Source organism: Chamaea fasciata, unplaced genomic scaffold (genome assembly GCF_029207755.1).
Source record: "Chamaea fasciata isolate MVZ Bird 193981 ecotype frontalis unplaced genomic scaffold, bChaFas1.0.hap1 SCAF_14, whole genome shotgun sequence".
Lineage (NCBI taxonomy): Eukaryota > Metazoa > Chordata > Aves > Passeriformes > Sylviidae > Chamaea > Chamaea fasciata.
In genome coordinates this window covers 4,794,902-4,820,142 of record NW_027094099.1, presented here as the reverse complement: position 1 = coordinate 4,820,142, position 25,241 = coordinate 4,794,902, and the positions used below count along the sequence as shown (strand labels likewise).

At 39.9% G+C, this 25,241-nt stretch overlaps 1 long non-coding RNA gene across 2 annotated transcripts in view; it reads right to left on the bottom strand.

Annotated features, from left to right (window-relative positions):
- Positions 1 to 25,241, bottom strand: part of LOC136296876 (uncharacterized) — a 139,738-nt gene that overhangs the window by 60,752 nt on the left and 53,745 nt on the right. For both annotated transcript variants that reach the window (XR_010723022.1, XR_010723021.1), the window contains exon 2: positions 14,481 to 14,584. This is a non-coding gene — a long non-coding RNA (uncharacterized lncRNA). The remainder of the gene's footprint in view (positions 1 to 14,480; positions 14,585 to 25,241) is intronic.

The window sequence follows — 25,241 nt, the reverse complement described above, 5'->3', positions numbered from 1 at the left end:
ATTTTCCATGTCTCACCAACTCAATTTTAGATGGTGAAAAAAAATATAGACATCTTTAAAGCAAGATGTTTCATCTAGAAATTTTCAGGAAGGAAAGAGGGGTGAGTTCACCCCGAGATTCATATTGCTGAACAGTGAAGTTCAACAGGACCAGTTCTATTACTGATTTATTTTATTTTTCTCCAAACAACAAGAAAAATTCATACATTGATTTGGATTTGGGCATGTAGTGGGACACAACACATTCATGCCAAAGCAGTATTCTAGAAGAATTTAATGTATGCTGTGAAAACACCTCAGTGTATCCTGCAAAATGACAGTAGCAAAGCAGGCAAGAGAAGCAGGATGGCAAGTGCAGGAAGAAAGCAAACACTGGGCAGCTGACAGGCCTAATTGCCAGCTCTCTGTCCCATTCATACATGCTATGGTTGTTTCAAATGGCATGAATTGACAGTGCTTTTTAAAATTTCTCAAAAAAAAAAGAAAAAAAAAAGGTTTGGAGTGAAAATGCCAACATTTATTACAGCTCAGATGCCTCAAGCAAGAGAATTATTGCTGAGGTGTTTAAGTGGCATGTGATTTTCTGTATTATTTTCATAGAGAAGTGTGATTTTTGAAGTAACTGCTGCAATTGATGTGCAAATTTTGACACATTTTGTATGACAAGTGACTAGCCCAGTGGTACCTCTGCAGATCAATAATAGCACATCTCAGTTACCTGACTAGTGGGTGTTTGGAAGGAAAAGGGAAAGGTTCGCAATCATGCCCAGCAGCAAAATCATTCCCAGAGGCTTTTGCTCTCTACATAACTGAACACCTGAGCTGTTTTTATGGAACAAACTCAGACAGCATTGCTAATTCCCTGGTGTGAAAGGTTTGGATTCATGGAAGCAGAAGTCAGAAGTATGTGGCTTCACTGATGTTAAAAGATTCACAGATGACCTAATAGTAGACATATTCTAATGGGACATGAATTTCAATTTAATTTAATATGCAACCCAAAGTATATCAGGAAAGTTCCACCAGAATTCTCTGGAGATGTGAAGGCGCTCACCCCAAACTGATTTTTCAAAGAACTGGCTACTTTAATATAAAGGAATAGGTACCTCAAGGCCCCTTGGGCTTATCAGGAAATAAAGTGCTGAAAAAATACACCACAAGCAAGTGCAGTAAGACATACCAGTCTTTTGACACAAAAGCAAATAGTTCCTATTAGGAATACTTCCTATTCCAGAGAAGCTTTCTGGAATATTGGAAGCTCAAAGAATGCTTGATATTTTGCACTGCACAGTTTCTTGTTTCTTAGGTGCATCTTCCCCTAAAAGGCCAAAGACAATGTAGAAACTTTTAAAAAATTCTTAATCTAATTTTTTTTTTGTTTTGTTTTGTATTTTAAAAAGAAATTCCCTGTCCAAAGGGAAGGAGGTACAACTCTATGAAGATTGCAATGGGCTTCCTATGTAAAATGCTATGTAATTGTCTCTGCTAACATTTTTTAAACACAGAAATTTACTGATAAATCTTGGCATGCCTCTGTGAAAAACAGATGTACATGACAAATGCAAGGCAGTTACAAAAAATACCACATCCAGTGTTATTTTCACAGAAATATTCCCTTTCAAAACATAAGCTTAATAAAATGCAAGCATTTAAAATAAATATATTCATCTCAACAATACATTTTGCGAAACCCAGTCTAATTACGTTGTTAAAATGAGAAATGGTACGCATGCTAAAATACCAGCAGAATAAAATATTTCTTTCTTACCTAATTATTTACTGCAATTTCATCTCACGAGATAAAAAAACTGATGGTTCTGGTCAGCTGGTGAAGAAGGTTTGAATATGTGCGAGAGGTAACCTCTGCAAAGCTCATCAGGTTCAACAATGCCAAGTGCATGGGCCTGCTCAGGGCAGCTCTGAGAACAAACAGAGGCTGGACAGGGAATGGAGTGAGAGCAGCCCCAAGAAGGACTCAGGGGTGTTGCCGGATGAGAACCTTGACCTAACCCAGCAGCATCGAGAAATCAGCCATGTCCTGGGCTGTGTCCAAAGGAGAGTGGCCAGGAGGTCAAGGGAGGGCATCGTTCCCATCTGATCCATCCCCTGGTGACTGGCCCTTGTCAGACCCCACCTGCAGTGCTGCACCCAGCTTTGGGACACAGCACAGAAACGACATGGACGGGAGCCACTCTGGAGGAGCCCATGAAGATGAGCTGAGAGCTGGAGCAGCTCTGCTATGAAGACAGGGTGAGAGAGCTGGGGCTGCTCAGCCTGGAGAAGAAAAGGCTCTGAGGAGACCTTAGAGCACCTTCCAGTGTCTAAAAGGGCTTCAAAAGTGGGACCCAGAGCAGCTGTGGCTGCCCCATCCCCGGAAGTGTCCAAGGCCAGGTTGGACAGGGGTTGGGGCAACCTGGTCTAGTAGAAGGTGTCCCTGACCATGGCAGGGGGTTGTTAAGGTATGATCTTTAAGGTTCCTTCCAACACAAGCCATTCTATGATTTTTGGGGAAATGGAACTGCTAATTCATGAGAGGAACAAGGACCTGGTGCTGTAGTCAAGGTTATGGGACAAGAGGGATAAACAGAGTCCAATGACTTCTAACTTCAGTGATACAGTGTTTAATAACTTCTTAGAGATGATGAACACAAACACAGCTGAATCACATCATTTTAATTTACCATGACAATTTAAAATTTTTAATTTACCTCTGACACAACAGAGACAGGGACAGAGCTCAGCTGAAGGACAACTGGAGGAACTTAAATGTTAGAAATCAAAATTTATTTGTCCCTGACTATAGCTCTATCCTACCTGGAAGCAGCACAGTAAATTCTCTTACCTTAAACTCAATAAAATGCTCTGTAGAAGGGTTTTATAAGATCACCTTCTAAGCCTGTTCATTTTTGTTGCTCCTGTCTTTTCAGTTTTTCCAGGACAACCTTTCTATATAAATTTATTAGAAAACAATTTATAGTATTACCATCAGTGATTCTTCCTGCAGCATTGTAAATATGCATAAAGGTTTACAAAACTGATAAGGCATGTTCCTGCCCCAAGAGCCCGTGTGAGTTTTTAAAGTCTTTATACTTTTTACATTAATATAGTTCAATGCAAATTTTAAAAGGAATTATTAAGAAAGAGAAAGCGAAACAATGAAAAACAAATTACCAAGAATCACCTACTAACAGATCCTAAATAAGAATAACTGTTTTGACAATACTGTCCAAAATTCTTCATTTTCTAGGAATATCTAAAATATTATTGCCTTCAGCTCAGTTACAACTTACTGATATTAAACTTCACAGCACCTGAAGCAAAATGTACAGTGCAATACAACTAAAACAAAGCGTTTCAAACTATTCACATGAGAATTGGCCTCCAGTCATTTCAGCACTGAAAAGAAAGAGAAAGGGTTTCTCAATTTCACTGTTATGAATAAGCCTGTCTTACCCCGCTGCAATTCTTTAGCTCCTTGTATGCAGGCAAGACTCTGGGCCAGCACATGAAAAACAGCAGGCTGGCACATCCTTCATGCTCCTTCTTTTCAATTTACTATTTCACTTAAAAACAAAGTCATGGCAGTTGATGTGAAAGCCTCAAAAACATGAGCCAAGAGCAAAAGTCGGTAAGATCTGCCAGCCTCTGGCAAAGCCTGACACATGGCTCTGGGAGCAGAGCCTGCACAGACTTTCTCTAAGGGTGGAAAAACTGAACATGGAAGACAAAGAGGAAGATCCGCGTGACAGAAAATTGCACAGGGGAGCCTGAGCAAATGCAATAATGCTGTGAACCTGCAGTCACCCCACTTGACCAGAATGTACGTGAGGGGAGTTCATCCTGTGGGAGAAGATGAGGAGGAAGCCTCGGGATGGGACAGACAGCGAATGAAAATGGGGCAAAAAGAGCCAAGGAGGCAGTGTGATGGAACAGGGACAGACCAGAGAGGCCAGAAAGCAGGCAGCAATCCACAAGATGTGGGCAAAAGAAACTGCCCTGCCATGGAATCCAAGGTTCCTCAAACATTATCACTGCTCTGCTCTGGCAGCAGTGCCTCCCACGCACCCACCACAGGGAGACAATTTGCCCCCACACAAGCTGCAGTGGTATCACAGTCAGCAGAGTCCCGGGTCATGGCACAAACATGACAAGCAGATGGCAGTAGGACCAGGGTGGAGAAGGCTGAAAGTATTTCGGTTACCAGGTTGCCACTAGAGAAAAAGAAGTAAAAGCAGAGAGGACATACAAATATGGTGCTGGGGAAATCTTTCAGGCTTACAAACCTTCAGAGGTTGTTTAGCATTGGGAATCCATCCCAAACCACCACCGAGTTCCTTATCAAAGTAAGATTGAACCAAACTTTGAAACTTTTTCATAGCACACCCTTCATTTCTGGATTCATAATTTGATATCTCAAAATCATATTTGATGAAATTTTAATTCATGCCCCAAATCAACAGGCAATTGTGTCTGAATTAAAACATGGTATTTAATGCTGAGAAGATAAAAAATGTTGCATCTTGAAAAAACGTTGCACAGAAATTTAGAGATTACTTTAAAACACTGTACCTCAACTAGTTATCTCTACAATGGGAATAAGCCTATTAATTCCCTTCATAAAGGTGAAAAAAATTTCATTAATGTCTGACAAACTGAATAGACCCCCAGGTAAACTAGTCATTTGCTCTTCAAAGCAAAGTTTAAAAAGCACGTATTAAATAATGGCATCATGTTTGAATAAGGGGGAAAAACCTACTAAAAGGCAAACATATGTTCTGGGCCCTGAAAATGGTCAGGATCTTGCAGAAAAAGAAATACTGCTGCAATATTCATGCTGATATAAAGCTGGCACGACCTGTCACACAGGTAAGTGAAGTCAGCGTCCAGGGTTTGACTTGGAAAGCTTGGTCACGGGCTTTTAATGTGGCTTCCTGAATGTAAGATACGGAGCAAAAACCTACATTTTGCTGATCATGGCTCTACCAGTTTTCCCTCTGTATTCTCAGAAGAAGCTTAGAAAAGAGAGTAATGCCTTGTGAGCCAGCAAAAATCATCTGGGTGACAAACGTCTTTCTTCCACATCTATGTAATATAATCTCCTGTTTGGTCAGCATCCTTTAACCCTTTCTCTGTGGGTGTCCATAAAATGCTGTGGTATCTTAATCTCATATAAATCAGGTACCTGCCTGTGCTTATGAACTCCTCCCTGGCATTTACCACTCTGCATTACACAGTTCTTCCTGAATCCTGCACATACTTTATGCCATCCTTTCAGACATCCTTAACCTTAAAGTTTTATTCAAAAGGAGCACTCAGTACCTCAGTTTCTCATGCTCCACGGCTGTTAGCTCTAGCTGAAGCCCTGCCACCTACCCAAAGCTCACTGAAAATTCTTGTGCACCCCAAAAAGAAAGAAAAATTTGTGACATGACAGGGTTAGTAAAACCCTTCATGTCTACAAGTTTTGCTCAAGTTTCTTTCTAAGAGACACATAAAACAAATCAGGGAAAAATTTACATTAGTAAGAAGCTATTTCTGTTTATTATCTCATCAAGATTGGGATGCAGATGGCAGAAGCCCCAGCTTCCATCTGTCACACCAAGAGGCCCCACAGCAGCAGTCAGAGCACACAGGGCTCCATCCCTTGGCACACAGCGACAGCCTGTCCTGCCCCTTTGAGATTTCCCTCTTGGGGGGAAGGAAATGAATACTAAATGGAATAGGAAGGCACTAATTAGTTAGGTCAGAAGGTAGCAATGATTTCCAAGTTATGCACCTGTATGACCACCACACATGGCCTTCCACATACTGACACAGAGACTGCCCCACTTCACGTCTTGCTGGAGGGCAGAGCGCAGCCCCGGTGGTCGTGGTGTACACGAGGCCGTGCTGGTTTGTACATTCCTACAGGGGAATTGCACAGCTCCAGTGCGGCTCCTCGGGGGTCAAACATTTACACTTCCATAGCCAGGAGTGGCCTAGATCTAAAGACTGTGACAATGGCAACCTAAATGGATACCAGGGAAATACTAAACTCAGCAACCAATGTTGAGATGAACATGAAAGGCCTTATTCAACGCTACCACAAATCCTTCTGCAGATTCCAGCAAGCTTTGAATCAGGCCTTATTAGAGCAGCTCCCAATGGTGACCAGATTCAAGGCTCCTGCCCTTCATTTTATCAGTTCCATTTTCCTCTGGCTCAAGACCTCATGGACAGAAGGCAAGGCCCCTGTGTGAGACCATCCCCTTCCACAGAAACACACAACGTGACCAATGTAGAATGACAAGCAAAACGCAAAACTCAAGTTGTAATAGTCACACTACCATGTGTGCTCATTTAAAAATGAGCATAAAACTAAGTGCAGACAAGAATAATTTCTATATCAGAAGACAAATATCACTGGTATAATAATAATGTAAAATTAAAATATTAGAATCAGCTAAACTTAGAAGATAGATAGCAAAATGAATAATATATGCAAGTACAATCCAGAGTTCTGTTTTATGCATACAAGGGGAATAATTAACTGATCTGGAAACATGTAAATGAGGGCTTAAAAGCATTTTCAAAACAGCACATCCAATTCCAGTTACACACGCAGAAGTTGCTACATTATAATAATTAGATTTTTTTCACAAAAGATTTATTTATTTTGAATAGGAGTATTAAATATTATACTAATTACTAGTTATTTTACTTTGTACCCAGGGAAAAGGAATGAATATTCATTAATTCCTCAAGCTACCAAACCCCAACAGACCAGATGATTCCAGCATAGCTACTGATAAGTAAGGAAAAATTTTGGTACAAAATCAGTCTCATTCCACAAATTGCAGCTCTGTCTTTTTTACATGTTAAAGGCACCACAAGAAGCAACAGACAACAAATAAAACCACAATATATCAATGTTCTTCCTTTAATTTGTAAGGTTTTTTCTACAACGCCCTCAAGTAATCTTTTTATTAGTATTATTTTGGGAGTATTATATCGATTTTTCTGCAGTAGCAAAGGTGAAACTCAGCGTATTCTGGAAGTAAATAATAATCAAAACATGGTACACATACTCATCTGTCCATTATTTTTTCTGATGGCAGAAGCTCTGCTGGTTTTCTGTCATTGTTTCAGCAAGCGTGGGACAGCCCCTTGTCCCTCAGCCCCAAAGTGGCCCAGAACAATCCCACCCTGTGGGGAGCTTGTCCCTGTCCACTCAGAGAGGAGACACAGGCACCAGTCACAGCATTCCCCAGGCTCAGGCCCTGCACAGCTTCAGGCAGGGGCTGGAGACTCTCCATGGGCACGGAGAACCCTTCCCGGGCTCCTGGAAAGGTCAGCCATGACTGTCTAATGGTCTTAAATGGTCAGAGACAGAGAGGAACTATCTGCTGTAAGATAATTTGATATTTATGTTATAATTCCCATTTGTGTCATTTTATTCAAATCCAGAATAGTTGCAGACCTACTAAATTTATTTCTCAAACTAGGCCCAAATCCTGGTGGAATTAGGTGGACTCTCTTGACAGTGTCTTAGTGGAAGCTATGAATTCTCTATGAGCCTGGATGCTTTCTGTTGCACTAACACTGTTTCGCTCTTCATTTTAAATTGTCTTTATTTTACAGTTGGAGACAGTGCAAGATGAATTTTAACAAGCAAGTTCAGAATCTAATCCCTGGCATAGTAGCCAACTCATTACTTTATAATTTGTTTTATTAAAACATCACTGTTTATTAAAACATCATTGCAAAAAAACCCTCAAAATTCATGAATTGCTTCCACATACTTCTAAGAGGCCAAAATTTAAAAAATAAATAAAATAAGCCTTAAGAGAATTTTTACTTTAGCTGAAATTTAAGTATTTACACTTTGCACTTTGAAATCAGTCTACAGTTTCACATTTAGATGTTCTCAAAGAAGGTTAAAATCTCTTATTTGGACACTCAAAATGATCCAGACAGACATGTAAGAAACCTCCCCTATTCCCTATAAGCAGGATCTACATCTCATCTTGTGATTTAGATGCCAGATTCCCATGGCTTTGAAGAGTGTCTAATAAATGGTAAAATATTTCTTTTGAGCAGCACAAATCTCCTATTGATTCTCTCATTTTACAATAACCCAAATTTTGTTCTCTCTTAAAGACCCCTTACAGGGTTTGTGCCTTGCAGTGGCAGTGTAAACCAGCTTTTCTTGGATTGATTGTTTGCACTTTGTTTTGCTTGCACAGGCACAAGTCACATCTCTCGAGTCCAAAGGATGAACCCTGTATCATCTGCTGAGGAACTCATCCACTTCATCCCATACACCCCACGGAACAAGGGCATCTTTGAAGAACATATGCACTAAAGCTAAAATGACAAAAAGTCCCTTGCAAACTCCCAGCACTCTGAGAACTGAATATGCCTCCTTTGAGTGCAGAACTGGACTAACTCTTAGCACAATGGGAAGAATAAAGAGGGTTCTTTTGTTTGTTTGCCTTGCCTCACCTAAAATCCAGAAATACAAACACATGAAGTCCCAGGCACTCCTCTCACACTTCACATGCAGTTTCCAAGATATTGGAATGCAGTGTAGTTACAAAACATGGAAACACACTACGTAGTGTCAGAAAGTGTGCCAGGGCCTGGTTAGAGATGTGCAGGACAAGTACATAAACTGAAACCAAATTCTTTTCAGCTTGGCATTAAGTTCTCAAAGACCAGCACTCTAAGGGAACATGCTCTAGCCCTAAACATTTGAATGAACGCTGAAGTTCTTTCCTGGACAAGAGGTTATGAGTAGAATTGTATCCAGAAGTTAACCAACAACATGAATTTTTCTATTACTCTTTTTTTTTTTTTTCCTAAACATCTCTTTTTCTTTTATATTCATGAGGACAATTTATAGCATGCCATGATTGGTAGGAAACAATACAGTGACATGAAGCATGTCACTGCTTTTTAAAGAGCATGTACAGATAAATAACATAAAAGAAACCAACTAAAACAAAGGCATTGAAGTATAAATAATATAAAAACCATCATTTAACAAGCTACTGAAATAAACTAGTAGTTAAGGTATTTACTATCAGCGTAACCCAGTGTAGTCGGAATAAGGTTAAGTGATCTGTGTGCATGCAGGGATGATACATTGGTCAGAATTATCTTTTGCTAATTTGAGATGCTACTATAAAACATGCAGTGAAATATTTCAAAGGAAATGTTATTATATTAAATGTTACCTTTTTTTTGCTATTCAAGTAATTAATTATTCAAACTGTTACGAGAAAGAGTCTAGATTCACACACTTGTAATGACTAGGAGGATATTTAAAATTCATTACAGTACATTAAACTTCCACTGATTAGTTAGCATCACTGCAAAATAAATAAATAGCCAATTTGCTTTGATCAGCAGAAATTCTGATAAAATCAGCAAAACACCAATTAAAATGTGAAAAATGCCACCTACTGTCATTATTCTAATGGAATTAAGACATATAGAAGAAACTGATTCAATGTTTATTTTCATATCAGCTGCATCTTCAAACTGTAAATCATTACAGCTTTTACTTGCATCTCTTCCTCACAAGCCCAGAATTAATTCTGTAGATGGATTTACTGTGGACTGCATCGGACTGGAATAGACCATCCTATCATAAACAAAATAATAAGGTCTTGCTGCACTTCTGTGAACTCCTGTTGGGAGGGGCAGTGGGGAGCAGCAATTCACTCAGAAATATGGTAAGAGAGATGAAACTCGACATGAGGGATTTTTGCCTGAAACTTTGTTCTTTGAAAGCAGGTGGAAGGGAATGAAATGATTAAGTACAGGTGCTACATTTAGTTATATACATTTCTTATTTATTGGGTTCCTCAGCTTTGAGGCCCTGAGCCTGCAAGTAACCATGCAGTTGCCTGTAAATGGGCTGGAATGCTCTGAAGACATGGAAGGCAAAAATCTCAGTAGCTGGCCTGCAGTTTTTAGCAACTCTAACTTCTATGAAGTAAGGGGATTTCATAGAATGAACAATTCTTATACCTACAAAAGCTCTGACAATGCCAGTGCCTCCAGTTTCACATATATACTCTCCAGCTGGAGTGCTTACTGGGTATCCAATTAAGACAATCTCAGTAAATCCCTGGAGCTCCTGACTGTTTCAAATGAACACAGGCTGGACCTTTTGAGCAGCGCGTCACATTTGGGGCAACCCAACTGCAGCCTTCCAGTACCTGCAGAGAACCTACAGGAGAGATGGAGAGAGACTATTTGCCAGAGCATGGAGTGACATAAGAGAGAACGGCTTCAAGCTGACACGGGTTTAGATTAGATATAGGGAAGAAACTGTGCCCTGTGAGAGTGCTGAGGCCCTGGCAGAGGTTGCCCAGAGAAGCTGTGGCTGTCCCACTCCTGGCACTGTTCAAGGCCCGGTTGGGTGGGGCTTGGAGCACCCAGAGAAGGTGCCCCTGCCCACGGCAGGGGGTGGATCTGGATGATCTGTTATGTCCTTTCCAACCCAGGCCAGTCTGTGATTCTATGATGACAGTGATTGATTTATTTGTACTACTGCATTCTTCTTATCATCTTAAAAGTCTTGCCACCTCTTAGAAAAGACAACCACACCGTGTACCCTAGGTACCAGCTGCCTGTAGTGCAGCCAGCAGAACATAAAAGGAAAAGCCGTGGCCCACCAGAGACAAATAACTAGCGTTTACTCTTTCCCTATGGAAAGTCATTTTGGTCAGATATCCACTGCATGAACCAGTGCCCACCATGAAGTGTGTGTTGAACAAGCCAGTTCTTCATGGTTTATTTGCCTCTTTGAACTCCAGATTGGGACATTTTCATAGTACCTGGAATGGAAAATGAGCAAAGACTTTGGTGCTTGATCCACTGTGGTCACTTGGTCCCTTTACTGACTATCATCAGCAGCTGGCACTTGTTTAGAGATAAATCATGGACTTGCAACCACAGGGAGACATAAAATACCAACTAACAGGGAATTAAAAAGCTTAATCACAAGCACATTCTTCTCTTGGAGTAGAGTTCCTGTGAGAGATTAACTCTGAGAGCCCTTGCAAAACAGGATTTGATATCAGAAGGACTTCAGTGGAGGGAAAGTAATGATCTGGCACACAGGAGGAAAAGAACCCCAAACTATCACAGGTATGGAGAAGTCAGCACAAAGATAAGAAGAGCTGGTGTGTCAGCTTGAGACATGAAGAGAGAAAAGCCGGAGTGTGTGTGTGCCAGTGTAAAAGAATGCAGAGTGCACAGCACCTTGAAAAAAAATGGAAAAACTAACCGTGAAGTCAATGAAGGAATTCAACAGTAAAGACCTGTCAGTTACAGGGTAAAGCTCTTGAAACAAATTCACCAGGTAACGTCTCTTTTCCCAGCTCTCATTACCCTTCCCTCGCTGACAAAATTTGCTTAGATGGCAGAGCAGCAAAAAAACCCTACCACACATCTGCCTAAACAAGACGACTTTGGCCCAAGGTTTGTTTCTCTAACCAGCTGCAGCTGTGGCAGCAAAAATGTGAGCAAGCTGACTAAAGGAATGGCTAAACAGGTACAAAGTGCCTGCTACAGTCAGTGTCAGGCTGCCCTGAGACTCTTAAAAAGTTCATTCATTTTGGTCTCATGAAAAAAACCAATAGATGCCATAAGCGTTTACTCTAATTGGTATTTTGATTTCTACCGAGGAATCATAGCCTAAGAATAGCCAGCTTGTATTCATGCTGCAAACCCAGCTGCTGACCAGAATCTACAGCAATCAAGCAGATATTTTTGCTTCATTTTTTTCTGTTAAAGCAACAGGGAAGTAGGGCTTATTTGCTCAAATGCTTATTAACCAACACATTGTAATGTCTAAACTAGTTCTTCATGAGGGCCTAGGTCTATTTGAACACAAACAAGTGCACAAGAACACATAAAAATAAAATAAAAGAGAAACATTAATATATGAATCTGTTTTTCTAGCTGTCACAGTCTCCATGCTCAGTTTCAAGCCATAAGGCAGGTAAAGTGCAGACACTGCTCCAAAATGCACATCACACCAGAGTCTTGCCAGCAGCACACAATGTAGATTTGAGCCACATGCAGCTCCTTAATAAGAGGTTTTGGGTACAGTCATGAAAACATGGGAAAGATTATACGGTTTTTGCTACCCACTTTTTCAGTGTCCAGCACCCACATGCCTCATGACATAAACAGGCTTATGATTCCGGTCTCCAGCCCATGCTAGTACGAAATGTTGTAAATGATTATGTTAACAACAAGGAAGGAACTCAATGTGTAGTCTCAGCCATCAGAAGAGAACACCATTGTAGAAGAAGACAAAATGTCATGTGAGATCCACAATGCAGGTAACAAAAACATCCAGAATGTGAGACTTGGCCTTACCTCTCCCTGTGCCTGCATATAGGATGTGCAAAGAAGACAATAAAGTTGATGGTTGTGGGCAATCAAGGAACCCTCACAGCCTGCAGATCTCTGTTTCTCCAAGAAAGTGCTGTTTTAGTACAAGAGTGCAAGATGCAGCACAGACTCAGTTATCTTACTGTCCTTGGGTTTAAGTCAGCCTTTAGCACAATTTCCCTGCAGAACCTGCAATTTATTAATTCACATCCTCTGATGTTCATTGTTTATGAAACCTGCATCTTTCACAACTTCTTTTTCAGCTATTGTAACACTTTGTAATACACAGGAAAAATAGATCCTCGAAACGTTACCCTAAAGTTCAGTAATTTGGAAGGAAAGTTACAGATACACATACACCAGCAATCGTAAATGGTCTGAGGTTTGAATGATTTTTCCACTTCAGTTAAATATATTGAGAAGTATATTCAAATAATTAAAAAGTGCTGGAAATAAGCAGTATTTGGAATTAATGGAAGCCATATATTCACCCTGTTGCATTCATTATTTTTAAATTATAGTTCCCACAGATTAAGAAACGCAGTGAAGTTTAAATGAAGCAATTTTGTTGCTAAATATTGTCATTTAGATTAAAATATATGTGTCTGTTGAATCCAAAAGCTAAACATTACTACTCCAGCTGCTTTTATATTTGCAAAATCTAAAATAAACTGCCAACAAGCAATGAACAACAAATGGGAAAACATTTAAAAAGAATAAAAGCCTCAACATCCCCATCTCCCTGAGTAACTGTTTTCTCTGGTGGTATGGGTTGTCAATCATACTATGTAGACATCAAGAAAATCATGTTATATTAATTGCACATTTCTAAATAGTCTAATAAGGGATATACACCTTACAGATGCTGTAATATATGGTTGAATCCAAAAGGTCGTTCATAACCCACTCTTATCCAGTTACTGGCTAACACTCTGTATTTAAGCACCACCTTCACCATATTGGTAACACAGAAAATAATTAAAAACCTTTAATAAGCCATTTTTAAATGAATATGACTGATTGGAAGCAATAGTGAAAGAAAGAATGGAAATTCTTGTCCTGCCAAGAGTCTCACAGGAGCTGGCTCACACAACTGCAGAGGTCTACAAACTCAAATATCATTCTTCCAAATCATGAAATCTCTATGGATTACTGAACTTTTCAAGTTGGATCCTTCATCTGGGGAAACAGTCATTTGAAGCAAACTACCAGACAATTTTTCACCCATCCTTTCAGGATATTGTTAAGACACTGAATGCTAGCAGCCTGTGTTCACTAATCATGGAAGAAAGGGTCTTCCACAATGCAGTGGGAAAAAAAACCCCAACTTTTAAATACATCATCACCACACAAATAAATCCACATTCATGGCTGAAGTTTCACTTACATTAAAGACCCTACTGGTTCCCTTAGAGGCACAATTTCACCCCAAAAACTCAAGAGAGAATGTAAAGTTTTGTTGTAGCCTATTTTCTATTTCAAAAACTTCAGTGTATTTTAAAGGGAAACATATAAAGGGCATTTTACGATTATTCCTTCACACTAGTACAGAACTTACAGAAATGTCACCAACCAGGTCTTACACATTTCTATGGCTCCATAGAGACTTTACCAACTTCTTTTTTTTCTCCATTCCATTCCATTCCATTCCATTCCATTCCATTCCATTCCATTCCATTCCATTCCATTCCATTCCATTCCATTCCATTCCATTCCATTCCATTCCATTCCATTCCATTCCATTCCATTCCATTCCCTATGACACTTTATATCAGATCTAAACACACCAGTTAAGGCAAATAGTTTTATGGCGTGGGGATGTATCTCCTAAATGATTTTACTAGATAGGCCACCATGATTACATTTTCCTACGCCCTTTCCATGCAGTCCTACATTGGCATAATCATCAGCAGAAGTAACACCAAAGTACTTTACAATAAACTCTCTTCTCCACTGCTTTGATGCAAAAAGTGAATATGAAATTCTAGAAGCTCCTTGGGAATGCCTGTTCCAAGAACCTCACCAGAGGCACAATATGAAATGACACCAGAAGAATTCAGCTATGAGGAAACTGAGGTGCTTACCTGACTCAAGGCTTCTGGGCTGAACTGTAGCTGCCCTATTTTCCATTAATTGCCACTCCTTGTTCTCCTGACAGCAGCTCCAAAACCAATGTACCATTCATTAGCTGGAAGAGAAAAGAGAAAACATAACTAAACAAAAATTAGAAAGAAAGGAAGATAGAAAATGAGAAAAATTGCCTGTGTTTCACAAGTGAGAAGAGTTTATTACAGCATTTTAAAAGACATAATTTCCTTTAAGCACATAGTCAGAACACTATGAAATCTTTAGGGGTATATGACTAACCAGTCAAGGAAACAAATTTTGTCTTTACACTACTTGGTTATCCTGTTTATTTCCTAATAGTTCTACATCCATAAAAGGCCAAAGGACTCTGACCTTGGCAAGCTAACTAAGCAAGAAAAGGCAATCATGTGTGCAAGGTTGTCACCTACACTACAAATTATGATAAAATATATCTCAGTATTGGAAAAAATAGCTGTATGTCTTCAGTGACATCCACTGTAGTACATTTAAGGATTTGAATAGGACAGCAATTTATTTTGCACTAAAATGTTTTATGGTTATCATAAAGCATTATGTCTTCAGAGACTGAAAGGAGATGTTTTTATGAACTGTTGCTTCTTGTTGCATTATCTTCGTAGATCAAAAATGATCCCTCTATTTTTTTTCCCTTTTTTTTTTTTCAAGCGGCCCCCATTGCCCCACTAATAATAGATGTCGTACAGTGGCTCCGTCTGATAAAAAGGAAACTGTTAAACAAAGTGTACAAAGAACATATTTCTAACACTGAAGAGTTTTACAGTGAATGATTATCCTGCTAATTAGTGAAATAAATAATAATAATTGCCTGTCCCTCCTCATTAGACTCTTAGAAAGAAAATGGAGCCCCAAAGCAGAGTTCTCGCTTTTGATTTGAAAAATTGGACTTGGTTACAATTTTATTATCACTTTGCCAAAAAGCCGGTCTCTTGCACAATGAGAAGTGGAAAAAACGACAGGCAGATTGACTGACAGGCAAGATGTCCACCTTTAGCTTAAGAAAATTTTGAAATAGTAATTTAGTAATCTTATGCAGTAACTCTGCTCCTGATTTATCCATTCTGGAAAGTGGATTACCAGTGAGGATTAGGTGGAACAAATACCCAGTGTGTGCTTATGATAGGACAATCTGATGGATTTCAGGCTTATCTTTGTAAATTGAAGATAGTGTATAAATTGATTATGCTTCAATGTTATTAATATATCAAAGCCCCTTCCCCTTCATCACATGTTCTTCAATCTTTAACCAAAAGTCTGCTGGCACATGGCTGACATTGGTGTATGTTTCTGCCACCTTTGGATTGTCCTCTTGCAGTCACTCTTTTCCAGACTTTTCTGAAAATTCTACATTTTACACAGAAATAGAGTGTCTGCAAAACAAAACACATCTAAACACAGTACTTGATGCTGAAGGAATTTCACGGGCTTCTAATGAGGCAGTGAATCAGCCTGGAGGGGTCTGGTTCCAATGTGATGCTAGCATTAAATGGAGTTATTCACATCACACAACCAATCAACCTCTCTAGACTTTAATATAGCTCTCAACAGTGTTTTTCCAAAACAGAAGCTGTCAGAGCATTAGCACAAGAACCTTTCATTCACTAATATGATATTATATATTACCCCCCAAGTACCAGCAAGATCTTTGACCACTGTTGTCAGATACCAATAAACAGAACAATCCAGATCCCCTACACAGCCCAAAAGAGATCAGCCTAAAATATGGATATGCTTTCAAGAAAATACATGGAATGGTTGTTTACTGATTTAACATCACTCCTTGCCATAATCCCAGTGTGGTCCATATGAAATATCCTATACGTCCTTATGCAAAGCTGTGCTCCCAATCCTGGATGCCAGTTTGGGTGCAGAATGTAATGATGATAGTTAAGGGGACACCAGAGTTTTAAAGAGCCCCCTTTGGGCTGCAGTATTATAACTCCGAGGCCCTTCCAAACATTTCTTTTTAATGTTTTATCATTCTAGTCTTTCAGATATTAAGCTTCAATTTCCAATCTAAAAACAACAACAACCCCCAAAACAACCCCACCACCAAACCAGCAAAACCCTCAAGATAATCTTCTGACTTTCCCATCCCTTACTGGTTTTTAATTTAATCTATCATATAAAGCCTCAGAATTTCACACATGCTAGATAAGGAAACTTGCTGCTGGTGTTGCAAAGTCTTTCCCACCACAGGGTTAAAAATGGCATTTTTGAAGCATCATTTCAGATGATATTACCAGAGGAACATTTACACTTCTCTAGCTCCTTTGTTTCTCTGGCTGTGTTCCCCAGTAGAGTAAGAATTCATAATTTTTCTCATCTTTGTATTGAACATAGCACAGGATTTCTTTTGTCATTATAAAAAACAGTCCCAGAGCAAATTCCATTGACAAACACATAGAATCTCCAAATAACTTTCATTTCCCAAACAGAAAAATGTGATTCATAGCACATAAACAACTGCTTGTCTCTAACTCCTACCTTATATCTTCACATGAATAAATGCTTTTTCAAGTTATAAACAGCAGCAGATTTTCCTAGGGTTTTTGTTTAATTCCTGAATCCCATAGATGACATGTAATGAGCAGGATGGAACTGGGAACAGCTAAAATGGAGGGAAACAACCCTTCAACAAAAACTCAACTCTCTGGAAATGCATACAAAAATGGAATGCCTAACGTAGAGGTGCTAAGGTGTCCACATGAAAAGCATGTCTCCTACATTCAGTTTTCTGTCATGTTCTTCAAACTGTGTCTGGATCAAACATCAATATTCCTCACTCTCATGCCAGAAGAAGTGGATTTGAATTAAGCAAATAACACTTTTATATACCTAAAAGTTCAGATGAAAACCCTGAAAAAAAACTCAGAGCTGTTCCGAAAGGCACCAGTGTTCTTATTCCCCAGATGTTCAACTCGGGCTCATTTCTGATCCAAGCTTCTGAGATCAAACTAAACTATACATTTCTGTTTGGTAAATAGTAATATTATTTTAATCTCTCTGTTCCAAGATAATTTAGTGCCAGCAGGATCAAATATCATCACATCACAGTATCCCAAAAAGCCGATTATTTAAACAGACCCAAAGCTTGGTGCAATCAATTTGAGGTCCCTCCCAGCAGCAAGAATCTAGTAATGAAGGCAAGTGGGCTCAGCTGCTGAGGCCTTCAGATCACACTGAACTACAAATGCAAGAGCTGCCTGTGTTCCCCACCTGTCAGGCAGTGATGGGTCTCTACTATTCACTCCATGAGACCACACCAACGCTTTCCTTGTCACATCCATGGAATGTTAGTACCCAACATAATGGGAGATTGTGTCCGCACATCTCTACGCGAAGATAGAAACTGTCAAAAACTTCTTTAAAAGCTGCTCAATCAGAGGGTGAGCCAAAGCTCATTAAAATCAATATTTTTCTTCTTCACTGCAACAGGGAAGAGGCTTTTCCTCTTTAAATAATGTACAAAAAATGTACCACTCAAAGATGTGCATCCCAAGAAGAAAACACTGCATCAAGGCAATCGCAACCTACCAAAAACTGGACAAGCCAGGTTCATTTTTAAGCACGGTTCTGAATGGAAGTCACGCTGCATACAACATCTATTTCTTATAACAGTTGTATCACGCATCTAAAATGCAAAGTGAAAATACAACACGTATCAATCAACCTGCTACTTTGGGAGAAGGGCAGCTCTTTTGTCTGAATCTTGAATAAAAGGGAAACAGACCCCTCTCTCTGAACAGTGACCAAAAGCTCTCATTAGAACGTTCCTCTGTTTTCCTTATTTTGTTGCAACAAGAACACCTATAAATCTGATTGAATTAGGTTTTCAGACCTTCATTCCAGATAATTTCCTCTACTCATGTGGACTTTCTCAGGAAATGAGATTTAATGAGTCATAGTCCTTACTGATAATCACAGGAGAGCTCATTAGCTTTCTGTCAGATTTGTACCCACTATTTGCCCTCAATATGCGTGTGACTTACTAGAGCTAAATAGGACACAACAGAGAAAGCAGACTTACGCAGATGAAGCAATACAGTGGATTTGAAATACTACAGAGATAAATATTTCTTCTTAATTTATTTTGAGAACTTAAAGGAAAAAAATATCAACATGCCTTCTCTCCTTTTTTAGCCTACTTTCTCTATTGTGTTGGCATTGCTGACAGCAAGACACAGAGAATTAGACAAAATTAAGAATGACATTTGAAGACTCCCTGGAGATACAGTAGCAGAGAACCAGCCTAAACAGTCCGAAATACAAGGCACTGGGGACCAGAACACATTTCTGTTCCAGAATATCAGTTGTGGTTTACCACAATCCTACAAAATCTTCAGGCTGTCAGTGACATTGATGCACAAGGAGGGGCAGCTGAACCCGTTTTTTGACTTGCCCCTCCCATATTTACAGGTCTTTATGTCCATTTCAGACACTGTGGTTGGGTTCTTGCCTCTCAGCAGCACAACTTCCTGCTGGCGCCTGCAGGGCCTGGCTGTGCAAGGAGCTCCTGAGCTCCATGGCTGCAGCGCTGGGAAACACGTTCCTGCTCTCCAAGGCTGGGTGGAGCAGCAGGGCTCCTAGGAGAGTGGGAGATGGGAACTGTAGGTGGAGAAAGAGTAAGGCCATACACATCTCCTGAAAGGAGAGACCAAGGGAAGCTGTGATTCTTGTTTCCTGGTTGTTCCCAGCATTACTGATGGAATGCTGTTGGTTCCTATGAGGTGCTGGTCCCAGACAACTTCGCAACTTGCTTAGACAGTGTTTGCTTTTCTCTCTCTCTACAGCTTTCACAGAATCTCTTAATTGAAAGGGAAAACTTCTTCCGCTTCCTAGAAAACTGAGGATCACCCTGCACTCTCACAATTTGCTTTCACAAAATACCCCCTTTCCCAAACATATCTGAAGGACAGCCCAATAAGCAGGTGCCAAAACCAGGAAGGGATTTTACCAGACTGCACTATTGTAAGTATTCAATTTTTCCAGGAAATCATCCATAGCAGAAGAGGAAAACACTAGAAATTAACAGCTTTCTCGAGCCACTCACTGTAGTTCCAATCCCCAAAGCAACAAGTACTCTTCTCAGCTTAACAGACAAAAATATTTTGTTTTAACCCTCTCCCCTCAGCCATCCTTTATATAGTTTCTCCTGTTCTTGACTCTATCTTCTCTCACTCTTGTGTTCTCACATTTTACACAGAGAACAGCAGTGGTTGCAAAGGGACTGATCAGGCTGGAAGGGGTGACATACAAGAGTTGTCAAAGCAAAGGGAATTCTAAATTTCCTATTTCCAGAGCTCATCAGAGCTGACACAAGCCCCTTCTCCATAAAATTTTACCAATCTCCACATACTATAATGTCAACAGAATTTCTATAAATAATGGGAAAATTCTGAAGATGTGTGTTTTTAAATGTATTGGTCCAGTCAAGTAAAGGAATTGTCACTTGTGACTACAACTTCCTAGCATGTTTATTTTAGCACCATTAACACATCCCAGATGTGTTGATGTTGAATGACTCAAGTTGAATTCCATCAGACAGGATGAGACAAAACATATAACATATTTTGCTACTTACTTCCCAACAATTCTAATGACCTGCTTATTTCCTGTAAAAGAGGATTGTTAGAAAACAGAAGCTTTCAGTGAATAGCAGCTTAAAAATTATCAGAGGTCAGTGAGGAAAAGACAATTAAATGGGATCAAAGCCTTGATCCCACTCCTCTTTCAATTAGAATTGTCTGTTCAGATCTATCCTTTAATTTCACACATGCCCACTTTAGCACATATTCCCTTTGTACCTATGGCACCCACAGAAACACACAATCTTCATTTTACATTTGGGAAATAGGCGTGCAAATGGTTACTTCTGCTGCATCAGAAAGAAAGTCTAATACACACAGCACCAGCTACTCCTTCAGAAATGAGACTTCATTAGACTTTTACAAGGCTTCCATTCCACTACTCTCTGAGCACTTCCATTACTGTAATTTTTGGTAGTTGTCTTCACAATCTTCCCTTAAGTTAGGAAATATTTTTATTTTCTTTCTCCAGACGAAGAAATAAGGCAGAGCAATCTCCCAGTGTTCCCAAAGGAACTTTGGGAATGAAAAGTGGCACAAGTGTTTTATGTCCCATACTAGCTTACTTTTTCATGAACTAGCTCTGCAAGGTCACCAGGTCATTGACTGCAACCACTCAATTCTCCAACCAGGAACATGACTGAAAGCAAAGAGCTCAAATAATCCAAATCCCTTTTATACCCTAGAGTTTATGGTGTTCTGCACCAAATCTCACTTTTCTCCAGCTTGAATAAACTTTTGATAAAAGTTTAAGTGATAATGAGATGTACACCCATCTTTGGCTGTTTAAGAAAATGACCTTGGTCATGATGTAGATTGATGGGCAGAGTAACTGACTGAGAGCAGGAATTACTATTCTGTCACTGCCTCAGGTCAGAGCTCTGAGCAAAACAATCCACCTGTTTCATGCTTCCCATACTATAAATGCAGGAGGGGAACCAACCTGTAAGAGTTTGAGATCAGCCAGTGCAAACTATAATAGCTCTGCATTTTCAAGGAGTAATGTAGCTTTTTATCACCAGTTCAACAGGTTTAGTGGATAAGTAGCAGTTTTACACATCTGCTCTTTCCTATCCTTGGCACCTCTCACCTCCTCAGAAACTCCATGTTGAGACAGTCTTCTCTTCCCATTAAAAGTCCTTCCTGTGGGGCCAGTGGTGGCCACTGAAGCTGGAAGATCCCTAGCCCAGCACTGGGAGGGGAGCGGAGAGTCAGCAGTGCACAGGAACAGCTTGTACCGACATCAGGTCTTCCTGAAGATCCCAGACTATTTGCCTAATCAGACCAGTTGCACATTCATATATTTTTCATCTGTCATTTTCACAGCAACAGAAATTGCCAGCTTTTTATGCCAGTGTATAAGTTTTTTCTTTTCCCCCCAGGAAGCTAATGGTTTTAAAGTCTGAGACATTGCAAATAAAGACTGCAGGTGTGATTCCAGCTCAGGATGACTTCAGGGTTCCATTGCCAGTCATTAATCACCCGACCTGCACTTTCTGGGTTTATGATTTTGACAAAATCTCTTCATCTGAATTATGGCCTTGCATGTAGGGCATGTATTCTTCTATATACAATTTTAAAATACGAAGTGAAAGAGCATGGAAAAATTAGGATCTATGACTTAAAAAATCTAGTCTTTTTATGGCATAGGCAAACAGAATGCTCTTGCCTTTAACCTATGGGTTCCACTTCATATGTGGTGTATTTTTCATACATCATGGGGTTTTATAAATTTGCTGTATAAAGCACTAGAGCTATGTTACCAGCAAAATAGAAGGAAAACAAATATGTCAGGGTAATGATGCCAGGACAATTCCTTATTGAAAAAAACCCAGTTTATTAATACCTTATTGCTACAAGCTAGATCTTATTATCATCTTGGGTCATTTAGAATCTTATTAGGTATTCTGATGGTGGATGAATAATCCTGTGATAAATTCTTTGCCATGTCCTTCACAGTTGTCATAGCAGGATCATAAACAGCATTTATAACAATCTAGCCTGGAGGAAAAGGCTTACAATGGTCTGTTTAACATGCAGGAAATATTCAGATCGGCCGTGTCTGGTTAAATTTGAGATCCACGGGAGAGACACCAAAGTTAAATGTAGCATGGGTTTCTCTGAAGATTAGCTTTAGAAAAGGCTTTGGGTCAGGGACAGGGGGACTAATGCCAATGATATGGCCACAAGCAGCCCTCTTTCACCAAAGTCAGCTTGAATAAAAACGGTGGCTAAGAGTAACTTTCTTACTGAAAAATCACCACATCAGGTTACTTGAGCTGCTACTTAAGGAACATGGTTGAAATTATTTGCAATTGAATTTCTTGGAGCTCAGCACCTGCTTCAGTGATTATTATATAAAAAAATAGTATATGCACTCACATAGTGAAAAATATGCAGATTTTTGCAGAGCTATAGGATATCTTCCCTACACTGTGTAACTTCTTGAACTCTTGCAAGCTCAGAACTGAAAGCTTCAGAACAACTACAAAAGTAACATGGGTAAAGTAAACTCTAGGAAAAAAAATAAATTTACACTGCTTTGAGTGGATACTTAAAAAAAAATAAGCCCTAAATAGTCTGCACATAAAAGCACACTGAACCCAGTGAATCACTTATATCTGCAATGGAAATTTTTAGCCCTTGCTCAGTGTTTTCATTCAGCTTGCAAAGCCCACCAAGGTAAGTGTCCAGACAGCTTTCACAATCGATCCTCTACAAATCTGTCAGGGGAGGCTAATCTCTGTCCACGTGCTTGCCCACAGCTTCTTGAAGTGCTCGTGGTAAAAGGTGCAGATCTAACCTATGCCCAAAGGCAGAATACAACCCAGTATGAGCCCGTTCAGACAGAACAGAGCTTGCCTGAGTTTCCTGGCACAGATTCTCTACTCTTGAAGCTGAGTTAGGCAGCCTGCTCTAGCAGGGTGATGATTATGACACAAGAAGCACCTTCACTCTAACATAGAAATTCCCCTCCAACCCATTCTCTGGAGTATCTAGAAAAGTGCTATGAGGCTCAGCAGGAACCATGAGAAGAAAGGTTTTTAAAGATCAGGCACTGTCAGCTCCCAACACAGAGGCTAAATGCCCTCAGAAATTTTGTGAGTTTGGGAAGTTAATTTTCAGTTGGTACCTGTGACAGAGCCTCGAAGAGCAACACTGCAGAAAGAAATTAACATTCAACATTCATCTCATTGCCAAGGACCCTCTCCTTCTGTATACAGGAGTAGCACACAATCCTGATTACAAGAATGGAATTGAAAAATGCTTGCCAAGTGTGCTGGTTGAAATACGAGCCCCAGCAACTAAAGGTTACATTTCCTTCCTGGGTGCTAAGGAGAAGGAGAGTTGGTGAGCGGCTCAGGGAAAAGAGGCTGAGTAGGGCCGTCCCAGTTTCTGGTGCAGGGGGTCCCAGCCAAGGTCCCTGCTGTAGCTGCAGGCCAGGTGTAACCCATGGTTTGTGGAGTGACGCCCAGCCAGCTGAACCTGCCTTGCTGCAGTCATAGCTTCAGGTGCCTTGAGTGGAATCAGCATTTTTAGGGATATGAATCCAACCCTGGAACCTGAGCAACTGAGGTCAGTTGTAGTTTCAGTGGGCAAAATGTCTTAGAATTCTCTCCTGGATGTGAAAACCCTGTAAAACACTAACAGGGCAGTTGATGTCTAGGTCAAATCAGCTCAGAGGTTCAGTAATACAAGCACCAGGGGTTCAGGTCAGACTTGTACCTCACTGCCAAGATGCCACTGCTACTGCTCCAGAATGGATATGTGAGAGCAATGTATAACACTGCAGAATAGTCCTCATAAACACTGCACTAGCTCCCAGGGAGCTGAAGTGACAGATAAACAGTGGGCAAGACTGGCTTTCAAACCATTTGGAGCAAAACAAAGAAAGATTGTAAATACTACTGAAGGAAAAACAGTATCCCAGTAATTCCAAAGGGAAGGGATTTTTAAAAATTCCCTTTTTTTTCCAAATTGCATTTGATTTTATATCCTCAAGTCTGAATGAAACTCCCCCTCCTCACTCATTCCCCAGGAAACAGAAATATTTGTTAAGAGGTTTTCTGTGACCTGGCTTGGCACTCCCAGTGAAACACCTCTTCCATTTTCCTCATGCACTGAGATTCATTTAAAAAAACATTTCCATTGAAAATGCAGATGTACACTATAACTCAAAATGTGCCCACATACGTATTTCCCACTGGAAACCAGTCAGATGTCCAAATTGTAGCCATGCTCTCCTGCACCTTACTGGATATCTGCAAGTACCTAAACCAGTTGTCCTTTGGAGCCACTCAGCTGTGAATAAGTAAATGCTTCTGGAGTACAAACCATTGATTAGATCAATTGCCAATTCGATTCCCGGTGAGTGAGGGCTTTGTACACTCCCTAACAATGTCTTAAGTGCTGCCAATTAAAGCTTAAATGTCTAATTAACAAGAAATAGAGTTCTCTACTGCTGACTTAGGAGAAGTATGACCAATAACTCTACCTGCACAACACAATGGGATGAAGAGAATGAGAAAGTGAAAATTATGTAAGTTTAGTAATGTCTGGACAGCCTTAATATGTGTGCGTGTGTGCATACATACAAACATGTATATAGAAGCGTGTGTATATGTATATCTATACCTGGAGACATTGTAAACCCATCTGAATACATTCCTGTGTCACCTGCCCCACGTGACCCTGCCTGGGGAGGGGGGTTGGACTGGATAATCTCCAGAGATCCCTTCCAGCCCTGACTATTCTGTGATTCTATGAAATAATGTGGGTATAAATTTTCTTGGCTTATTTCTCAATATGTAGTTTCTTTTAGACTATACCATCATTGGTTTCTATTGATTTCTCCTCGATTTCCCTTGGCTTCTCCTAGAAAATACAATAATTTTTGAATATAAAGTAACTGTAAAAAAAGAACCTATAGCAGTTAATTTGGCTGTAATAATAATTATGATCCTGGAATTTAGGTGTTTGAAAGCATCCTTGTAAGCAAATAATGTATGGACCAGACTGTACTTTTCCTTTAAAAATGTATCATGCATTATTGACATTCCTCTTACAACAAATAAGACAGAGAAAAGGCTCAATAAGAAACTCTACAATGCAAACTTAGTGCATCCATTACAA